The sequence below is a fragment of the Lineus longissimus genome, chromosome 18 (assembly GCF_910592395.1).
Source record: "Lineus longissimus chromosome 18, tnLinLong1.2, whole genome shotgun sequence".
In the NCBI taxonomy this organism is placed as follows: domain Eukaryota; kingdom Metazoa; phylum Nemertea; class Pilidiophora; order Heteronemertea; family Lineidae; genus Lineus; species Lineus longissimus.
This window is the reverse complement of record NC_088325.1, coordinates 181,469-204,551: the sequence shown is the minus strand read 5'-3', so window position 1 is coordinate 204,551 and position 23,083 is coordinate 181,469. Positions and strand designations below refer to the sequence as shown.

Sequence of the window (23,083 nt, the reverse complement as noted above, 5' to 3'; positions counted from 1 at the left end):
TTTATCAAAGCCCGCGCGCACCTAGGCCTAAATTCACATTATTTTACTGGTTATCAAAGTATTATCAAAGCAGTCTGAATGACATCGACCCCCCCCCACGTTACTGCTTTCGTGGGGGTCGATAAACCTTTACTGGCAATGGCAAATAAACGTCACAGCTCTCTCTGTCTTTCCTGCATGGTCTGAGTCCAACCACCACTTATGAGATAAATTCGATTCCATTGACAGTTTCAGTCCCCACGCATCACATCAATGCAAAGGAAATGATGTCAGTCGACCACACTTCCAAATCCACGCGGTCTGTTATGAGAATTGTATCAAATCGATTTTGGATGAGAGCACGATAAGCGACTTCATAGTGCTCCTCTTCTCCGCTCTTCAAACAAAGATTAATTTGCTCTTTCACAAATGGCATGAGAATCATCTGAAACATATGTGCACGTCGAGGAGGATGACGCTATGAAAACAAATCCTCTCTCATGCCAACGAACAATTTGGAGATGATCCCTTCGAGGCTAGCAGGAAACTGAAAGGATTTGGTGAAAATGTTCCCTTTGTGAAATGATTATTAATACGGTAATAAAACAGCAGCAACCGCTTCTTATTGCGGCAAATAGATAACCAGCAACAAGACAGATAGGCTGGGTGGCTGGCGTGGAATATCCCGAGTTGGCTAGTAGGACATTCGTCAAGATTAAATCACAACTTATCATTAATTGTAATCACCAACTGATCCTGATTTGTCGCTGGAACATGAGTGCAGAATGTGGCCGAGGTGACCTCATTCTTCGTCGAGACACTCGACAAGATTCGTAACCCTTGCGAGCGATGAAGTAAGAAATTCGAAGGTCTGTGGTGCCATCAAGTCTTGCGCTAAGTCATTTATGCGACAATCAAAAATCGTCTTAGATACTTTCATGTTGTAGCACTCGAAATCAGGGAACTCTTCAATAACTGTTGATCGAATTCTATTCACCAACCAAAATAACTAGATATCATTACTTCATTTATAGTCGAATAAGACTGGTTGTAGTCTATCTCACGAAACATGGCACTGTATGCAAAAGAAAGCTAAAACTGCTGGGAAAGGTTGTCAATATTTCACTTTAAACAGCCCGTTCTTGGTTACATCTAAATGTAATTATACTTCGGACTTTGATATATCAACGTGGTTCAACTGCTGTATTTTCCGTGTGAAATCATCAAAAATCCAATTGTCACTTTTTCGTGGAACGCAGTATAGTCCATGTCACTTCAGAAGCAAACCTGATACGGAACATCGAATGACTTGATTGACGGAAAGGAACAAATGACGTTGATTGGATTCGAAGATTGTCACGTGATTTCTATGGATTCGCCATCTGTACCGCGATGGGATTGAAAATCACGTTATCTGTATCTGTCATTGTCATGGCATATTATGTATATATGAAAGAGGGAAAACGATGGTTATATTAATGCAGGTGTTAGCATCTGTAGCATAAACAGCGTCTTTGGTTGTCGCCTCGTGGGTCCAGTGGGACTAATTCATTGTTACCTGGTGATATATCTCAGAAACCAACCGGTAACCTGTATTACGTAGTCATAAATCACTGATACGTCGCCGCCGTTGATACACTGGTAGAAAAATATCTGGCAAAACTGTCAGGTTGAACATGACATCTTCGTTCTTGTAACATACATTTCTGCATTGCTTGTGTCGGCGTTAATTATCGCAAAGATGTTCAGTGCACTGTAGGTACCGGTACTTCCTGAGGACTTCAGGAGTCACTGTTCGCTTCTCTCTCCCTGCATACAATCACGTAATGCGCAGAGCTGGGGAGGCGAACCATAAACCCCAATTTCCTCAGGATGTACCGGTAGGATTCTGGTGCAGTTGTTTCAATGCAGGTATGGACCATTCAGTGTTTTGCACTTTGGGCTGCGACTTGTTGTTGTTGTTGTTGTTGTTCAGCAAGAAGAGCAATGACTCCAGCAAGTACACTGGCCCTCTTCCCTCCAGCATTTCAAGCAGCGTGCGTAGTCCCGCTTTGGATAAGGCACTGACCCATCCGAGCTGGGTCGCTCTCTGTCGCTTCTCACCGCGCAGAAGAACTAGTCCGCCATCATCCCTACTGGTGCCCTTCTAATGTAGTCTTTTCATGGACCATGTCTGTTCGCTCTCTTCCTCCTAGAAGAACAAGTCCGCCATCATCCCTACTGATGCCCTTCTCATGTAGTCTTTCCATGGACCATGTCTGTTCGCTCTCTTCCTCCTAGAAGAACTAGTCCGCCATCATCCCTACTGGCGCCCTTCTCATGTAGTCTTTCCATGGACCATGTCTGTGCCCCTCTTCCTCCTAGAAGAACAAGTCCGCCATCATCCCTACTGGTGCCCTTCTCATGTAGTCTTTCCATGTACCATGTCTGTTCGCTCTCTTCCTCCTAGAAGAACAAGTCCGCCATCATCCCTACTGGCGCCCTTCTCATGTAGTCTTTCCATGGACCATGTCTGTGCCCCTCTTCCTCCTAGAAGAACAAGTCCGCCATCATCCCTACTGGTGCCCTTCTCATGTAGTCTTTCCATGGACCATGTCTGTTCGCTCTCTTCCTCCTAGAAGAACAAGTCCGCCATCATCCATACTGGCGCCCTTCTCATGTAGTCTTTCCATGGACCATGTCTGTTCGCTCTCTTCCTCCTAGATGAACAAGTCCGCCATCATCCCTACTGGTGCCCTTCTCATGTAGCCTTTCCATGGACCATGTCTGTTCGCTCTCTTCCTCCTAGATGAACAAGTCCGCCATCATCCCTACAGATGCCCCTCTCTTGTGGTCTTTCCATGGACCATGTCTGTTCGCTCTCTTCCTCCTAGAAGAACAAGACCGCCATCATCCCTACAGATGCCCCTCTCTTGTAGCCTTTCCATGGACCATGTCTGTGCCCCTCTTCCTCCTAGAAGAACTAGTCCGCCATCACCCCTACTGATGCCCTTCTCATGTAGTCTTTCCATGGACCATGTCTGTTCGCTCTCTTCCTCTTTTCCCCTTTCAAATTACCACGAAGTCAAAGCATTAACGAATACGCAAATGGCAAAGTTGAACTGTTGATTCCATCGGCAAATAGGGTGGGTCAAAGGGGCAGCAGTGTCCAATCAATTCGGTTGCATTTATTCCAAGACCACTCCATCAATCAATCTGTAAATGAATGTATCTGTTTGAAGTGCTATGTATTAGATACCTTGCTCTACTTAGCAGAACTCCCGTAGACATTGAAGCAATGAAGGGAAGTCACGGCGGCACCCATCATAAAGGAAACATGGGGTATATATCGAGATTTTCGTAAACGTGGCTCGAACCTTGCTATCAATCTAACATGTTGTGTGAAGATACTGTACAGCTCGACTGGGTTTATTGTTTGTCCACTTATGTCGAGGTAAAGGGAATTGATGTAGAGGCAGCGCTTGAAGATTGGCCACATTGGGTCACAGTAGATTGTACCTTTCCTGATAAATCACCAGACATGCCGGCAATATATCAAAAGACCACAAGGTTCTGAACAACCCACTCACGCAGATATCAATAATTCACAACTGTGCAATCGGCTTCCGATATTTTTGCATCATCTAGTTGCCTTTCACTGCCACAGGCAGGTTGGCAAACTCACGAAGAGCAACGAACAAGGACATGAAAGTTTGTTATGCAATTTAGCGGCGATTTTTTGAAAATATTCCCGATTTTTCGATCCTAATTTGATATATAAGAGATGATTCGCGAATGTAACGTAAATGAATGAGCACATGAGTTGATTCTACCACAGTCCTTAATACTTCATCGTTCGAACAGATTGCGAAACCTTTCTTATAACATAGTCACCGGCTGCCTAGCCTACTGGAAAACCTCGTGCATGTTGGAAGACCGCCGTGGCCATGGGACTCATTTGATTGACTAATAATCATTACGGTTCATGTATTAAGCTGATATCGCCGAATTCCTTTGGCATTCACTCAAGTTCGTAGCTTTGTCCTGCATCATTTGGTCCAGTCTTTGCGAATAATGAGTCGGTGATTGCTAAACCTTCTGGAAGACTTACGTATGTTAGAAAGCCGACGAGGGATTGATACGACAGAATTGTCTGGCTTATATGGCCTTATTGATGTTTATATTGAGCTCGTATCAACGGTGATTGAATTATCATGGTGGTCACCTAGGTCTGCACGTTTTCTGCATCATTTGTCCAACTCATTGCACGATAGTCGGCGATACCCGCATGTCAGATCGGGTCACTGTCTCATCGAATGGCGGTGGATCAAGTCTGAAATCTTTGCTTTCTCATGGCCAAGTTGTTGCAGATACACATTGGTAGTAGCTGAATCCTCATCATGGAAAGTCTACAATATTCTCACCTTTACTTACTTATGACAGTTGTTTCAAATCTCCAAACACTTGAATTCCCGGCAGTTTTTATCGTATCACCAATAGAAGTCGTCTCGAGCCGTCCAAGTGGTATTTTTTGTTGGGAAGCGCGTTGATCTCGGGGCAGAGATGACTCTCTACCTCGACCCGGGGGTTACCCTCGAGAAATGTGGTGCCGATTCACCAGGCTGACTCTCCGCTCGTGGCATTTCACGATCAATAAAAGATGTAGACAGATATGTAAATAATGACGATTGCTCTTCCGACGGTTGTCATGCGTGATCGTAGTCAGATGAACTAGATATCATCCATCTCTTAGGATGAGTGCCATTCAGAACCATTCTCCACGCAGATCGAAGGAGATCTCTCTGCCAACACAGACATTCAAAACCTGCAGATCAGGCGTGCATAAAACCTGTACATAAAAGAGTAATGTGTGCAGAGGTTTCGTTTAGGTTGAGAGTACCAGTGGAGGAATCGGCTCGGTCAGGGCTGCCTGTGTTCTGCAGCCTGTTACTTAGGGCCTGTTACCCCCTGGTTCAGCCGGGCGCCTCCACAAGCGTCCTATTATAGTTAGAAAGCTCTTCAAAAGTTCTTCAGAACGGAAAGCTATTTGGTCCACAAGAAATAGGCGAACTCTGCTGACGAACACCTCGTTGCACTTCCAGCTGGAGTGAAGAGGCCTGTCATCAGCTGCCTCCCCTTGACTATTTCCTGCTTTTCCGGGTTATTCCGATCCGACATCAAACGTCTGCTGACTATTGATGTAACTTCCCTCCAGCAAAAACAGATATAAGGACGTGGACTTCTGTTCCTAGCCAGCTGCGATGTGCATGTCGCCGGGCCACTATAGGGACACAGATAATTGCTCAATGATAAATTGGTTAGCATTTCGCCCGGCGCAGCTCCGACTATATTCAGCCAATGGTAAATTGATTAGCATTCCGTCCGGACCTACTCCTTGTGATGAAAGTGTCAACAAATAACGGCTTAAAAGCAAGAAGTGTCTCCCTCGCGATAATCGACGAAGTCGAAATCAAATTATTTAGATATCATCGTCAATTATCATGGAACGTGGTTCCTAATGATTCCAGCGCGTAACGAGACGGAAAGCGAATGAAAAGAAAGAGAAACGAGAACGAGGTTCCAAGGCAGACGATATCCAGAATGCATTGCATTATTCTGGTTGGCATATTTTCTACGGAATTCGTGGCAGTCGTCTCATTCCTCTCGGCGCAGCGAGACAAGCTGGTCACAAATAGAGCTCAGACGGAACGGATTCGGTATTGGAATTTCAGTCTCTACCGGCGGCGCGTGGTATGTTTTTCCGATTATTCAATTTCGTTTCGTTTCACAGGGTCAGTAGCTATACATCTGTGATAGACTGAATCTATTTCTTATACCAATTATGTTTCGTATCTACAGGGGTAGGTTTTCCAATTTTATCAATTTAGTATTCGCCTCCCATAGGGCGTAATTGGTATATTGTCCATCGTAGGACGACGTGCTGTGGTTGATGATTGCGGTTTTTCGATTAGGACTGGAGCCGTCAATCTTTGCTGGTTGCTAACGATTCCCCTATTTCATTCAACATTCAAGTGACAAGGTGGTTTTTGTTCAATTCAGCTTCACCAGCTAATGGTCATCCTATTTTCAATTTTCGGACCGATTACATTTACCTTAAAACGCCAGTTAGAAAGTCCGTATATGTTGCACTTCAATTTTCACAATATGTTTCACAGCCATCGTTGGCACAGTCTTTTATATAGTTTTGCACAATCACTCGGGTATATTTTGATTTTCCGTAAGGTAGTATCATTGTCGGCCGACCTCGTCACGAAATATTCTCTTCCTAAACATCGAGGGTAGGTTTTTGAATAAATCAAGTTCAAATATCTAATGGAATTACCACACAATTGGACAAACTAACTGCAAGGACGATGTGGAGGAAATAATGTGTAGCAAAAGACCGACAGTTGTCACACGACAAGAAAAATCACTATCGAGAAACATATCGGCATGAGGAAGTTGATAGGCTGAGTGGAAGTTGAGTGCCGCGTCTCATTCTAAAGCTATAAAAATGCCATCGCTCGCGCTAAGCCTTTGATTGCAAATGGAAGGGTTTTACTGGTATCACGATATCAAATCAGACTGTGATTGCTGTCACGGTATACGGTGCTAGCGATGTGAGACGCTCATTGGGAGGCAGTACTTACTAAATCAGACGCTACTGGAGTGAGTATTCACGGAGGACGCGACTTCGATCGGAGATTGAAGCAGTTCCTTGCTGAATGCGTATCTTCCGCCGATAAGTAAGTGCTCAGTTTTGCCTATCATGGTTATTATCCACCATAATGCGCCATTCGTACAAATAAGGAGGGATTGTACAAACAGCACATTATGCTGATCGTGATTTTTCATTGTCTCTTCTGTCTCGCGTTTCTGTGTTCTTTCAGAACACGTCTTGTTTCTTCTTTTGATTTCATCAGGCTGGGCAATAGGGTATCTTCATGGCTACTCCCGCCGCTACGTAGCATTGACTGTCGCCAGGGTATTGCATTGTTGTAAGAGAGAAATCACCCTAATGAAAATCATCGCCTCCTATTGGGAGGTAGGAGCCGCTGTGGACCAGTTGCGGTGCAGAAGTCCCTGGTTCGAATCCCACAGTCTGCGTGAGGCTTCAGGCATGTTTCCTTGTCAAACTTGCCTTACTCCACCCAGGTGTATAAATGGGTACCGATCAAAAATGCTCAGATTGTAGCGCATGAGTTGTATCGTCGAGTTCTTAAACTAACGCAGTCAGAGTGGGTGCGGATACCGTAACTCGCTTCGATCTCTTACTAAAATCAGTTCATTACTAGATATACTTTCCACATCAATGTAGCCGCATAAGTGTTGAATTTTCCCTGCCGTAGGATATGTGGTTACTATCCATTATAGATGAAATTGGTGCAGCATGAGACTTGTGGTGTGTTGGAAGGTGTAGGTGATATTGAACGCGTCAGAGAGCGAGTGCGTCTCTCCTCGCTTCGGAGGATTGACCGTTTACTGCTGACGAAGAAATAATATCAGTATTCGTGGTTATGTCGTGATTCCTTGGTTCCGTGATTCCGTGATTCCGTAAGTCGACCATTTCTCCTCTTTGTAAAGTTGTATTTATATCGTTCTGGCCTGAGGTACTCTCTTTAACTTAGGAATGTGACCAGATCACTGGTGTTACACAACTCTAGATGAGACCTAACCAATACTCTTTCACGATGTCAAATAAAGAGGTGAGCCAAGTACCTTTGGCCAGATCTATCTGAAAAACACTTCATGAATTGCGTCTTTTGTTTTGAGGAAATCAGGAGAGCTTGTGTTGATTTGATGTTGCTTCCATTCTGAATATGAGACTCGTACCTTTCCTATTCAGCATCCACTGCCCGTTTCTTGGCTCCCATTGGTCCATTAAGCGGGTAGTCAGTAAGCTGTCGGTTGTGATTGATCGGTCGTTATGAAAAACCTCCCTCTAGACTTATTATGGGGACACACAGAAAAGTGTATCAATTCTATCTTTCACAAACAATGAGAGAATCACTCACAATCAAAAACATCCAAAAATATTACAACGGGTTAAGCTAAGCTGAAGTTTTTTTAACACCACTTATGAATAATTTCCAATTTCCTGGCGACGATGAATAATACATTCGCTGTTGATAATGTACGGCTTAGGTTGTCTCCTATCACAATGTGGCCATGTACAATCACGATAATGTTGTCATTAGAAGGGGGCTATAAGTGGATGCTAGGGGTCGAACTGGAGGTCTGTAGAGGACATGCACAGCTGTGGAACTGGCTCTGGTTTGACTGAGTGATTCGAAATTGAGTTGAGAGTTGAGTGCGTCATCCGGAGACCCTAGGGTAGACCTACGCTGTCGAAGAGAGCCGCCTTCTCTTTCATATGAATGTACCGTGACCGACCGGGTTTCGAACCCAGGACCTCCGAGGTGACAGACGCTGATGTTGCCACTCCGACAGCAAAGTGACTTTGTGATGAATGAATTCTTCGTACGAAGGTAAATAGTGCCGATTAAGTAGACACCTTTTGGCTACTTTGTGTAACGACGTACTGCGAGATAGCAGATACACCTATCGGCGACATGGTGTAACTTAATCTGACCTACCTAGCCTCTCGAAGCTTCTTTTATAATGTCCCTTTTGCCGATGGTTTTCATATTCTTCTGTACGATTTTACACCGATATATGAAAAGCTTTCCAATTCTTGGCGACGGTGTATCTGCAGTACATTCCACTGCTGATCAATGGCCACCATATGCGCCTTGAACTGACTCCTATCATTCTGAGTCAATCCGGGTATTTCGATGGGAAATCTTTTAACAGTGTTACATTTCATAACAATTTTCAGCGATCTTTCAGAAAAGCAATTTATTTTGAAGCCGTTTATAAAAAAATATGAATGTGCATTTGCTAGGAAGATTCCGGAGTGACGATTCACTGTGTAAATCAGACTGATAAATCTGGACACTGAAAATGTGCACAGCTTTTCTATCGTGAGCCCTTTGTGGAGGTTCCGGTAGATGACAAACTTTATAGAGATTGGGTTTAAAACTGCCACACCCGCGTCAAATTCATGCGTGAAGGGGAAAAAACCAGTATTTCTCTCCCCAATGCGAATAACCTTTGTGGTGTTGCGAACCAATTCACAGACTAACACATCCTCCTGTTTGCTCCAGAGGCCGGCGTATAAGGTCACACTCATCTTCTGTTTATCACTTTTCGACAGGCAAAATGAGGTGAAGGCGATCATGTCTGTCGTGTACAACTCTATCCTGCCAGTGGTACATTTGTCTCCGGATGGAATGTTCAAACGTCCTGTTAGCTTTCCCACGGAAAAATCGCACATCGCCACAGTTTTGTCAAAACCTGACGCCCCCGGCGACCGAGGATAATTTATTATAAATTGAGCTGCGAGAAAATAGATGAATTGACGCGTTCCGTCGAACTGGCGTTGTTTCTGAAGAGAGTTGAAGTTCATTGGAATATAATAAGAAAAGTTGTAAAGGATGCGGTAGGTGTCATCTTTTTGAGACCTCCTGTACACAATGCATCGTGTCCATGGTACTGGTGCGTCTGTATAAATTACAAAGATCAGTGACCGAGTTGGATGGAATCGGACATCTAAGTCATTTTTGTTTCTCCCAATAGGTGGCATGAACAGAAGAATAGAACCGGGGCGGTATTTGAGAACGGAAAAAACCTATAAAATAGCAAAAGATGACGTTATCCGTCCATCTGGATTTCTTTCCTCAATCCCTTGGGTATTTCTAGTTCGACTATCTGACACCAGGCACTGAATTCGCACTGAATACCGTATAATTCTCGACAATGATGTTGCATAGACTCAGGCACAAATACTTTAAATGATGCCTTTTGGTGAATTTGCTTTCATGATATCTGCAGTACGGCAATGTTTATCTATATATACATGAGCCACGAGAAAATATAATGAAAACTATTACAAGTGACTGAGTCGAGCTACAGCATGTAAGTCCCGATCAACCCATCTCATTCTTTTCTCGTGTATATTTTAGCTGCAATAAGCGAGGATGTGGCTGCTTTCTTTTGTTCTATCAGATGTACAAGGGACCCATCAGACGGGTCGAACATGTAATATGGGCAGTTGTCGTTGTTTCGTGGATAGATTGTTGCCCGCAGTTCCGTGTATGTCGTTTTACCAGATCCCTTTTTAAGCAGCCCTAGCCGCGAATGGCACGTTTCCTTCATCACGATGGTCACGGGTCCGGGGAAGCGAGTCCAGAAGATGAACCGATCCCGAGGGTTAAACATTAACTGGTATTTGTGGATCCGAATTCCCATAGACCTCACCAGATAAAAAGCAGGTTTATACATGTTTTTCTTTCGGTACACGCATACGTAATAGCCACCACGCCTTGGTCCATTCCTGTAGGCGTCATGGTATACATCTCCACCGATGATGAAAATGTTACTTGGTTTCGTCACTAATGGGAGAGTAATGCCATTCTTAAGGATAAGGTGAAGACTTCCAGTTTTGTTATGTTCTTCCGAGTCATATATCATGCCTTTTACACGACGCCGGTCCATACAGAATATGACTACTGTATCTGAAAACCCAGTGTTTACCTCTATGTCGTCAGCATTAGCTCGCCCGAAGCAAGGAAAAGTCCCGCGAACAACGACTTGTCCTGGGAAAATACCTAGCCTAAGATCATAGAGGAATAAAAAGTAGTTCTGTTTCTGGCTAATGTAAAACATGACAAAGTGCTTAAAGCTTGCTTCGGAAAATATTTTAGCCGTTGAAAATGTTTTATAGAAAGTCGTTTTGTGTTGAATACTATAAGATTTGCCGTTAAGTTTATAAACCAGTACAGTATAATATGGCGTGGCGGTTGGTAGTTGTAACATGATAATCCGGCCGGACCTTTTATCAAAATGCCAGGCGTCACCTTTGACCAGTATTGGGGGACGCAGTGGTACCCGTGTGTGGAGTTTAAAGGTAATACTCGTCAGGCTCTTTCATTAAGGGAAATCAAAGAAATTCTTATAAAAATGGGGGAGTTTTATCGATCCGGACAAGATCTTTAGCGGGTTATGCACTCACTGAGTTGCGGGGCCCATGAAACATTTGAAACCTGTAGCTCTTGATCAAAACTTAACAAGATTCTGCCCAACGTATAAAATGTCTTTTAGGGCGTTATTACCCGGTCCAGAACCAATTCCTATCGAACTGATATTCTAATTATCATTCCCTACCTGCATGAGGAGGATGCTTGTCTCTAAGATGAAATGATTTAAAAAACTTATCCAGCTTATTTTGAGTTTCGCCTCTGTACTATTCCGTGCGAAGTCAGGGAGGGGTGGAGAAGAAGTCAACAAAACGTTTGGTTCATGCAAAGGATAAACTGAGAGAAGTATACCTTCCTCTGGTACATGCAGAATCCAGGACAAAAAACTGCATCCTCCTCCTTTTCCATGCAAGTTCCCTCCATCTTACTAAACTGGCACGCTACGTTTTCATCGGCAATGCGGACATTTATTGTCCAACAGTTTGATTCGATGCATAAGATGGCACATGCTAGGCGTGAAATGACATCTCTGGTGCCGTCGTCTGGGTGTGTTATGGCCATATCTAACACGATTCTCTCGAATGTATATGAACCGCTCATTCTTGTTTTTTCCTCATCAGATGTGTATAAACAGTCACTATAATTAAGAAAAAGTGCAGTTGGGTGCATGGATAATAGATTGGCCAGTGCCTAAGGAATCACACCGTTCTGGCGGGTCGCTCATTACGTACATTTTGCACTTACCGGTCTCGGCCTTTCGACCAACCTGAAATATTTGCCCTTGTCACCCTTTGATAAGGCTGTAGAACAATGGAAATTTAGGCCTAGGTGCGTGCGGGCTTTGTTAAAAGACAAAAGACCATTCATTTGGCTCCGCCTAAGTTCTTTGAACTGCGATGTATGGGGAACAAAAACGGAATGCTCCAACACAACACGTACAACTCGATCACCGTTCATTTCTAAAGCGAAAGAAATCCGGCTGCTTCTGTGAAAATGAGGCGCTGTGTTCACATGCAAACCAGTACTGCATTAGAGTATGAATGAATTGCTCGCGTCTCATCCTGATACTCGCCATCGCTGGTTTTAATAATAATGACACCGACGACTGGCGTTTGACGCAGAGCCTAAAATAACGGCACCACGTCAAGACACCACCCCGGGACGTCATAATCTGGTCTCCAAGTGCAGAAGCTCCCACTTCATAGTGCGAGTACAAAACCCGTATTCCATACCCTATCCCGTATTATACAGCCATAGCCATTGGTAACCGCCGTAGTTGGCCGCAGATTGGCGTAGAGCATTTGTTATGATCACGTGATGTCTGCATTGCTTCTGCGCGTGCAAGTGACGTCATGAAAACATGGCAGACATGACAGATCATCTCTTTTCGAGGTGCTGCCATCTGTGAGGCGATCGATTACAAATCTACACGTGTAGTGCGAGTCCCCCTCGGTTTACTGATTCGCGGTGAAGCTACGATGTATCATTGAAGATTAAACTTTATCATGCCCAAGTGACGTATAATCTTATAGTCGAATGTTGGGCCTAAAATCACAGTTTTAAGGGAAGCCATTCTACCCTAACTCACAAATTATTACCACCTCCATGATTTCGCGCGCACTATTTCTATTTTCTAAGTTTAGCGGTGAAAGGCCGGAAAACGGTAGTAAACCTTCATGATGATGATGAAACAAGAAAGTGACGGTTATGTTAGATGTCACCCATTAACAGTCTTCTCACTGATGATTCGGAATGGTTCAAGCCACAGTCGCTATGTTAGCACGAGTAGTGCTATAAAAATGCAGAGGTATCAACAAGGTTACGATGTGTGATCCGGAATTTCCGCGGTTGTGACTCGTCGTGGCCTGTGGCCCCAGGCAGCCTCGACCTCTAGCCCATTGAACTTGGCCCTGATCTGCTGTAGTGGATCGGGCCAGGTCGGTGTGCTCGACCCCGATCCGATTCCATTGGTTCCCTGGGTAAATACCAATCACTCACGTGGACACATGACTCGGGACATTCCCTGACTTAACCTCTGATCGGCTGCCTGATTCAAGCCATTGCTACATGTACCTGGATGATACCCGAGATGTTGTCGTTTAAACTGAAATTTCAATGAAAGCAATAAAAGCTTAATAGATAAAACAACAATAGTTCGCTGCAGATCAATGCAATGATTTATTCATATCATTGTATGATTCCCCTACTGATCGGAAATCGATAGTGGGTGTTTGGTGAAAAACACAGACTTTACCTGTTATAAAAGGTGACCGAAAAAAATTGGGAAATGATGGCAATTTTTCAAAGCTGCTTATAGTGAAATCAAACCACCGAATGTATAGGAAGTGCCCCAAAAAGCTAAAATGTCGTCATCGACATCATCATCATCGTCGTAGTCATCGTTATGGTCAGAGCACGCCGATTTATCTCTAAATCAGTTGATTTGTTGCCATCGCAACCGTGTATGACCGATGGACGTCTTGCATACGTGAGACCATGGTTGTTCACCAGAGGTTGTTGAACCTAAAAATCAGAAGATTCATCTCTTCACTTGTTGATACCAATCAGGGCTGCAGTCTTTCGCGATATTCTTAGGGGACAATCAAGCAGGGGAGTGAGATGCGTTGGTTTTTTGATACGAAGACGGCTTCCTGCAGGACCGTGAGGAAAGGAGAATCTTTTTGGAAAAATATGTCGAGAAAATGAATTTACATACATCGGCCTTCGTAGTTCTTCATAAATCTTGCCAACATACTTGCCTATTGTCATGAATCTCGGCAATAAACTTTTCCTATATTTGCATAATGCAGCAAATTGTCACTATCACATCGACCTAGAACTTTATATAATTTATAGACTTTTTATGTAGTTAATTTGGATGTAAATATGAATTATGTGTATTAGAGTGTGTGTAAATAACATTGATAGGCTCTTTGTCAGGTCTCGAATGTTTGGTTTAGTTTAGTTTAGTCTGTAGCGTAAGGTACTGGGGCGATCTTGCCATAATAGGCAGTTAAAGGACCAACAAAGGCATGAGATATGTTGGTTTTTCATACAAAGATGGCTTCCGGCAGGACCGTAACTTCTCCAAACAGGATCATTGAAAAATCATTGAACTTCAACAAACAATGCACCAGAAAGGGCTGTAACATTTGGCCTGTTTGAAATTCACAAGCCATGTCCAACTGCCTCGCATCACTGGTGAAATTCAGCACTAGAGATCAGCATTGATGTGATAAAAGAAGTGGCGACACATGATGTCAAGCAGGGGTATTACTCATCCTGGCTGTTAAATCCCACGCCCAAGTTGTCCCTTTGAAGGCGAGTCACACTTTGAATAAACGTCCGTGACCAGACCAAGCTGAAAAGCGTTACTTCACCAACATTCATTGCTGAAGTTTGCCTAAGATGTTTTCATCTGAATTTGAATTTTTTTATGTGGCAATTATAATGGCTGCAAATTTCTCATTATCATTATTACCATCATCGGGTTCCCTCGGGGCTTTTGACTGCCGCAGATAAGATGTTCCAAACACTTAAATTGGTTCCAACTTTAATTAGCTCTGTCATTTGCATGGTTGTAATTGCAATTTGTGATCGAGACTTCCACTCTTAAAATTGAATTGTTGTATTCCATCCGCATCGAAACCTACTCTCCCCGGTTGGTCCCATTGTCTCATATCCGCGCCAATCTTTTTTATTACCCTCCGGATGCAATTTGCTTGCCAGAATTCCTTTCCATATCATTCATTGTTTCCACAGCGTTCCCCATTAGATTCCAGCTAGTAGAATTTACCAGACTGCAATGGCGATTCGTATTTTACTCTCGTCTTACGATCTGAGTCTCCGCGATTGTTTTCATTCTGAATCGAGACCCACTTTCTCTGGGCGTTCGCATTGTCTCATATCCACCTCAAATTACCCTCCGGATAGATTTGCTTGCTACACTTTCGTTACCTCGCATAAGTTGGTTCCGCAGCGCTTCTTTATGGCTTCGCGCTAATTGGCAGTGTCTAAAATAATTCAACATACGAGCCACATTCCACACATTACGTGTGCTTGCTCTTGTCGGTTTAGGATAGCAAAGGTTTGATACTTTGATCATGCCTCCTGTGGCATGCTCAGGTCTGGCGATACATTAATCGAATCTGGACCCAGTCCCCAAGCATTGCATGCCGACTTATATATCGGCGGTGGATATCAGTCCTAAGTTCTCCTCCTTTCCTTTGATGAATGGATATACGCACAACGACGATGGATCGGCATGCATGCATGGCCGACCTCTGAGACTAAACCCTTACCCTCCATCACGATATGTTAACAAAACATATTTTTACCAGCTTTGTACAGAAAGAGGAATTGCCTCTTTCAACTTGTTTGACGGGTTACCTTCAGATGCGACTTTAGTGGGAAGACATGATCTCAAAACACGACCTTGTTTATGGCACTATTTCATCTTCTTAACCCTCAAATAATCAAAAACGCCATTTTTGAGCCTTGAAAAATAGCTGACTTAAACATTCAGTGCAGACTCTTGTTTTCTTACGAGTTAGCATGGATACTTCCTTAGTCACACCTTACTTGCATGTTTCATCCTGTCGAAAACACACCAGCGCGATCAAGCATGCCCATTTACACTGCTCAGTACTACAATGCACTCAAAACCATGATTGATTACACCCCGGGTTTCCCTTGCCGTCCTCAGAGACTGCCTCTACCCTATCAATCATGATAATTTCATAACTATATTCATGATACCATTTTCGACAGCTTTGGGGAATTGCTGCTCCTTTTTTACCAGATGTACGGCGGAATTCGTTCAGCAGGTGACTCTATTGGCATTGACTGCTGTGCACTCCGCTGGTGGCAGCAAAACGTCTTCGTCCGTGTTTGACTTGTTAACATGACCTCCTCATCGGGGAGTTTTTCACAACAACCACACTGAGAAAACGGATTTTATTGTCAGGCCGAGGTATGATCTGATTGGGCGCAATCATTCAATCATATCGTTTACCAGCCTTTGGCAAACAATCATTTGATAATTTGCAACCAACTAGACGGCCACTTTCACCGCAAATAGGATTTTGTCGACAATTTTCTCATTTACTCCTCTTAGAATTTAGCAGTTTGAGAGAAAAAATATTTGTTTGGAGACTCATTAAATCCTTGAGCAGAAGATTAATGGACCACTTACGATGGCCAGTGCATCATTGTTAGGAATAAAAACTACACTTCGTGCTCTAGAGCCCAAAACGATGCGGGTAAAACATTCACGAAGAGACTATTGTGCCAATTACCTTTCCCGAAGTTGATTCTCTGAAATATCTCGATTCTCCAATATATGCAGTTTTATTTTTAACTGACTTATATTCGTTATACATCACGTTCGGTTGCTAGCATTAGTCAGGTGTTGGTATATGAGCCAAGATATTGGCTTGCAATTGGACCATTCCGTCGATCGCAATTGACTTCTTTTGTAAGTGGGGACGATTCATTGGCAGAACCCCAACAACGTACAGAAAAGAGGCGGATGAAATGACAGTTGACAGACCTGAATATAGGTGCGTGTTTGGCTGCATATATCAAGAGTCTTTCAACTCTGATATGGCACAGACTCGATTCGGTATTCTCTCACTGTCTTGTTCTGCTTTTTCAGCTACGCAACTTGAATACAAGCTACCATTTCCATTCATAAGAATACCACATCCACTTTGACTTTGAAATAATGTGATTGTCGCTGCAAGCGGAGAACACCGCCTTTGACTTTCGTAGGATTGGATCAGTGATTCCGTTGAGAACTGATTGATGCATCATCAGGATTCGAAGCACGAAAACCCACAATTATTGTTGACTTATCGAATCTGGTTCCTCGGTTTACGTCAATCTCACAGGAATAAAGGGACATATTGATTAGTCCTGTGAATCACTAATGGTGAGTACTAATTGAGCCTTTCATCTGTGACAACGTGTCTCAATAAAATGTGCTGATTTATATATATAAAGATATCCAATCGTTTCAGGAGAAAATTCTGAAAAATTTTCAAAACCAAAAAATTTGGGGACTGATGATGTTTCTTCATTCTAAGCAGAAAAAAAACAAGTGAAAAAAACATTTGGACTTAAAAATATTTTCATCCTTCAGAAATATTTTTCATAAGTTCAAAATTCTGAAAAATTTTCAAAGCCAACATTTTTTGGAAGCTGATGATGTTTCTTCATTTGAGAGTCTTTGAGAGTCTTGCATGCATCTTGACTTCTCGGGGTTTTTTATCATCCAATTGTACCCTTGCTTGTTACAATGTCCCCACCCTCTCCCTCCCCATGCAAGATCTATAGTCAATATTTCTCAATAGAAAGCGACAAACCCTCCTCTCGCAAATTTACCGTCGATTTCGAAAACGTCGACAACGATTTCCATCCTTTAACGACCTCAGTTAAGGCTGCCATTAATGCAGCGGTGCTAATGGGGAATCTTCATACATCTTTAAATTAAATAAATTACAGGTGAAACTGGAAATGATTGAAATTTGTACTTAAACGATCATTAAAGCGCCACGTTGACGAGCGATTTGCTGCTACCTGTAATGATAATCGCTGTTATGTGTGACAAAAAGATCTCTCATCTGCGGGTAAAGCAGCTACCTGCGATCTAAATCGCATGCGACCATAATCGCTGGTTTGGGGCCTGGTTTTCGCAGGTACCTGCGACGAGACTCGGTCATCACAGCAACCTGATATCAATATCGAACTCGGCGATATCCGTCTTCTGTCTTGGCTCAGTTTAGAGAGGACAACTGTATTGTTATGTTACAGGATAGACGAGTCCATTGACCAACTTCTTTGTTATCTAGAATGTGCATGTGCCACCCCTACATAACAAATAACGTAAATAATGGACTCTTCCTGTCTGTAACACAACAAGTGTCCCTTTGGTTACGATGAGTTACAACCTCCACCTGTCATTGGAGAGATTGTGCCCCGGTCGTCCAACTCTCCGTCTGCGAAAACCAGCCGTCTCGTCTCGTGCATTTACACCATTTGATTGTAGATCTGTCCTTGGAGAGTCATTATCAGATTCGCTAGATCTATTAGTCTAAGTTTGACCCGATCTTGGGCTTGGCTGGTAAACACCCACTTCTCATCGCAAGGGCAGTAAACAATCAGCCGCCTTAGCTGGTGAGGGGCTACACGCATGCAGCTGATAATGATTTTATGGTTCATTTGTGCAATCGCATGTGATCGTTTCTTGATGAGGTCTAGACTGGTTCGCCTGACTGCAACAATAAACTGAGGTCGATATCAAGTAGACAGCGATAGAGTTCGAGGTCACGCTCAGCTGACATGGCCGTAGTACTAATGGGCAAGAGAAAGCTTGAGGTGGATGACATTTATGATTGATGGAGCTACATTTCTGCCAATACTGTACTTTCTTTTCCCCGCATTGTTTTTGAACGGCAATTCCTCGAGGCACAAAAGAATGTGTACGGAACGTGCCTTGTTTTGAATATGCGGCGAATAAATGCTTTCGAAAGGTGTTGCAAAGTGTCTGGACTAAACAATATGCAACAAGCTCCAAAAGCAAAATTGTACTCCAAAACGTGAATGCACACCTCACATGCCCTCTGTTTGAGTAAATCGGGTGATCGACTTGCAAAAACAGTGCACGAGAGAAATTATTGGCAATATATTGGCGTGAGACTTCTGGTGAAGTTTGCAAGGTGCAGGAATGTTTGCCGAGAGAGAGGTAGCCGGGTGTTTGAATCGGAGGCCTTCTGTCACATCAAGATAAAGGCTCCCCACGTTCCACCTCGGCGCAACCTGCTATGGTATGCATAGAACCTGATCAAAACCATCCTGTTAATGTCTAATGACCTATCACGAGAGAACCCGAGATGATATCGGATTCCGCCGGGAATTAAATGGTTTCGGGAATAATTCACACGAGCTGCTCTATCGCCGTGATGACTTCCTGTTGATAGCTTGTCGTTCATGGACAACATTGGAGTTGATTGGTAAGGTCTGGTCGCTGAGTTGTGTTGTTTGTCTAATGTACTGATCCTGATGTCTGTAGACTATATCCAAACAACTAACCCATCGTATTAAGAGAGAGAAAAACATGGTCGACCTAAAAGAGTTTTTTGTCCTTATGTGCGTTACCAAACAACTACAATTCCGCAACGACGTCAAACAGCGCGACGTAACCGATGAGTTTGCACTCTCCAAGACTCGTCATTCGTGACAGTTGTTATTAAAGTGGTAGACTAGCACCGTGCACTAGCTTACCTTGGCTCTACGGGGCAAATGTCGCTCCACGGAGCAAATTTAGTGGTCCCTTTCATTGGGAGATTGACGAGTTTGCTGTCATATACAGTGGAACCCCGGTAACACGGCCACTCAGTCGTGGGACCGAGTTTGAATGGTCGCGTTACCGTTGTGGTCGCGTTAGTGAAGTTGAAAATCCGGGGACAAAATGTATGATTAGACTATCTCGCAAAAATTGATTAACCTATTTATTAGTTCAAAATCTGAAAAATTTTTAAAGCCAAAATCATTTGGGGCTGATGATGATTCTTCATTTTGAGCAGAAAAAAACAAGTGAAAAAAATATTTGGACTTGAAAATGTTTTCATCTGTAGCATGAAAAATTTGCCGCAATCAATTTCTTAACAGAAATCATGACAGCATTCGTCTTTTCATGGCAATTTGGCCCTTTGGTTGGGTTAGAGGGGTGAATTGGGTCATTGGGACCGCCCAATCCAGTGGTCGTGGTCTGGGTTCCGGGAGGGTCTTGTTATGGTAATTAGAGAGGAAACCATTCGGGACCGGCGATTCTTGGTCGTCATACCGGGGTGGTTGCCGACCGGCGTTCCACTGTACTGCATTCCAGACACTGTGTTTATCTTGTCAGTTGAATATAATCCGAGCTTTCATATTCACGATACGACATACAGAATAAAACCCATTTTATAAATTTTTAATGACTAACCACGGTACATTCCAGAGTGGTCTATGACCCGTTAGAGACAAGGAGAATGGTCTCATCTGGTCTCTCTTCATGACATGGTATGGCCCTGCTTCTATTAACTTAGATTCGTGTAAATCAGCCACGGAGCCTGACCCCGAGCTTGTTAAGGACAGTGGCTCAGCAAGCGTCCGCTTATTAGTTTATCCGCTTCTGGCGTAGAACGAGCTATTATTCAATTGTCTCTCTAAATTGCCAAGTAGTGACCTGGTGGTAACGTTAATCAGTTACATTGTATTGTTTGGAGGATATGGTGGTTGCTATTGGTAACATGGGCACGTCAGCCATGTTTGATTTTAAAATGGCTGCTACAGGAAATGTATCAAGGTTTATCGTTGTTATCGTTGTTTAAGGTAAACTTAACGGATGACTTCATCTTAGCCGCAAAGGTAGTGAAAACTAACAACCTTGTAGGTTTGTCATGAAACAAATTTGAAATTATTTTGATGATATAAACTCTTAAATTTAGCAGATGTCAACAACTTGGTATTGTCGTGCATCGCAGCGATTATAATCGCAGGTCGCAGCGACAAAAAGCGCTGGTTTTAGCGATACAATGTCTCTTTAAGCGAACCATGGCAACAGATCAGCTGCCTCAGCTCTCTGAGAGTATTGAAGCCCATCTGAAAGCATGGCTGATGCAGAAAAAAGTGATTTCCTCGAGAAATTCACCTCATGCCTCCCCGCCATCAAAACGCGCAGAACTACTTTTTTATGTTCTAATTTCCGCGACAAAATACAAACAGATTGCCTCGGAGGCCTCAGAGGTGATCAGGTAGTTTTATTAGGTGAAAAAGAGCGATGGCGCTGGTGATTTGTTCTGAAAAACCGGAGTTCGTCACGAGATAAAATTGGTTCAAGGCAAGAATTATCTCAACAAACTTCTGATCCAATTATCTTATCTTAAGTAGCACTACCGTTTTGGGGTTGGAATTGGGAGTGTATTCCTTTTGCAGCTTTATTCTCTCCAACATACCTAACGCTTAGAAAGCCTGGTGATGAGACGACATTACCCTTGTAGCCACCTGAATCATATATCACATATCTCTTTATAATTAAGCCCCAGAAAGAAGGCACTCGCATTCTGCATCCAAGATCCGCGGTGCATTAGCGATTTGATAATATCCGTGGAAGGTTTCCTAACTCCTCGACAGCCTTCTGCGCTGATTGAATTACGTTATTACACTGGGCGGCGGTAACGGTAATGGAGTTTCCATCTCGTCTTTAAATACTACATCAGGGGAATTAGACAACGAGTTTGGTGCGTTCGATTTACGACATTGGTCTTTGTGTGTCTCAAATTTACCATGAGATGGTGTTTCAAACTTGATGAAAGAGTATTCCGCTTATTTCAGTGAGCCACATTACTACTGTATTTAAAGATAGGGTCGTGTTACTCAACAAACTACGCCAGTTGATCTTGATTGTGACGTCATATGGAGTAATCATATTCCGCTTTTGTTTGGAAACCTCACTGGCTATTAGATAGTGAGATTCCAGGTCTTTTCATCCACAAATTATTATCGCATTTTGAACTGGTTTTACTTGATGTTTTTCAGATGTTTCGCGTGACATTTGTCGTCTGCCTGCTAATCTCGTCGATTCTCGTCTCGTGCGAGACGCAGGAAATGGATGAGGAAGCGTGCATGACGGTTAATCTGCGCGCTAGGAGCGATTGTAGATACGACCAGGACGTGTGTGACAGTTACTGCGGTCCGTGGAAGGAGGACCCGAAGGCGTGTCGCGATGACTGTTATATTAAATACCTAGTTTGTATCGGATGCCGAAGCGAGAAGTAGGGCTATATATAGACATTCCGGAGCTTTACTCATGTCTCAGTCACCAGTTTTTCCATAGAGTGACCAGCACAGACGCTGTTTAGTAGAAGAGTAGAACCTCTCTATAAGGGATAACCTTGGCACGGACGTGCCTGTGTCTTGATGAAATGGATTTGACCAATTCTTGGCTGAAATCGGTGTCCTTCTTAGTGATGGTGTCCTGCTTATTGAGATGTCCGCTAAGGGAGGTTCCATTGCAAAACTCATATTTGGAGGACAGAACGGACGACTATAAGTCCGTGTTCATAGATATGTAGTTTATATTGAATGTAAGAGGAGAAAATGAGCTTTGTATCTGGAAATAGAGGTATTTGTATCATCATGTATTCTTATCCGGTGTTTTGTTTTGTTTTATCTATGTTTCGCCCTCTGGTGTCAGCGGCGATGAAAAGCGACTTCCGCTTTGGACGATGCCAGTTTACGATAGGAAGCCAGTCTATTGTACGATATGCAACCAGTCTATTTTCTCATTGCCACATTTCAAGCCGATATGAGGAACGGCGGGTTATGTGATCTCAGTCCCGTGCGAGGAGACAGAACAAAGTAAACAAAGTCTCGGCGTCATAATATTATCATCAATACCATCGGAATAAATATATTTTAATACATCTTTTACAGTTACTTTTATATACATCTTCAAGTGTATGCAAAAATAATCTATGACACAACTGGTTACGTCAACTAAAAACAAATTGTCATTCCAATAATAATAACTATAGGGTAGAATGGGGTATTTGTAGCCCCGGTTTAACTGTAGCCCCTGCCTATGATATTGATTGATACCCCATGCATAAAACAATGCAGGGGCTACAAATACCCCATCCTACCTTACTTAGTACGCGTGAAATGGTTATGTTGTTGCATATGTAACAGAGGAAAAACATCAAGGTCCAACCGGGGATTGAACCCGGGACCTCTCGCTTATAAGGCCATCACTCTACCGACTGAGCTAAAGGGAATTTCCCCCTAGCCTGGACTAGTAGGAATGATGCCACCACTACACATAGTGGAGATATGTTTCTTGGCACATCAAGCCGATTTCATACTGCGACGCATGACAACCCGGTGGAGCTCTCGATTTGCCCAGGTCTGGCGATACATTAATCGAATCTGTACCCAGTCCCCAAGCACGGCATGCCGACTTATCGGCGGTGGATATCAGTCCTAAGTTCTCCTCCTTTCCTTTGATGAATGGATATACGCACAACGACGATGGATCGGTATGC

At 43.3% G+C, this 23,083-nt stretch overlaps 1 long non-coding RNA gene across 1 annotated transcript; it reads left to right on the top strand.

The window, feature by feature from the left end:
- Positions 1-5,587: 5,587 nt before the first annotated feature.
- Positions 5,588-22,189, top strand: LOC135502059 (uncharacterized). The gene is made up of 3 exons (XR_010449732.1): positions 5,588-5,709; positions 16,654-16,929; positions 21,579-22,189. It is a non-coding gene; the product is annotated as an uncharacterized LOC135502059 (long non-coding RNA).
- The last annotated feature ends 894 nt before the right edge of the window (positions 22,190-23,083 follow it).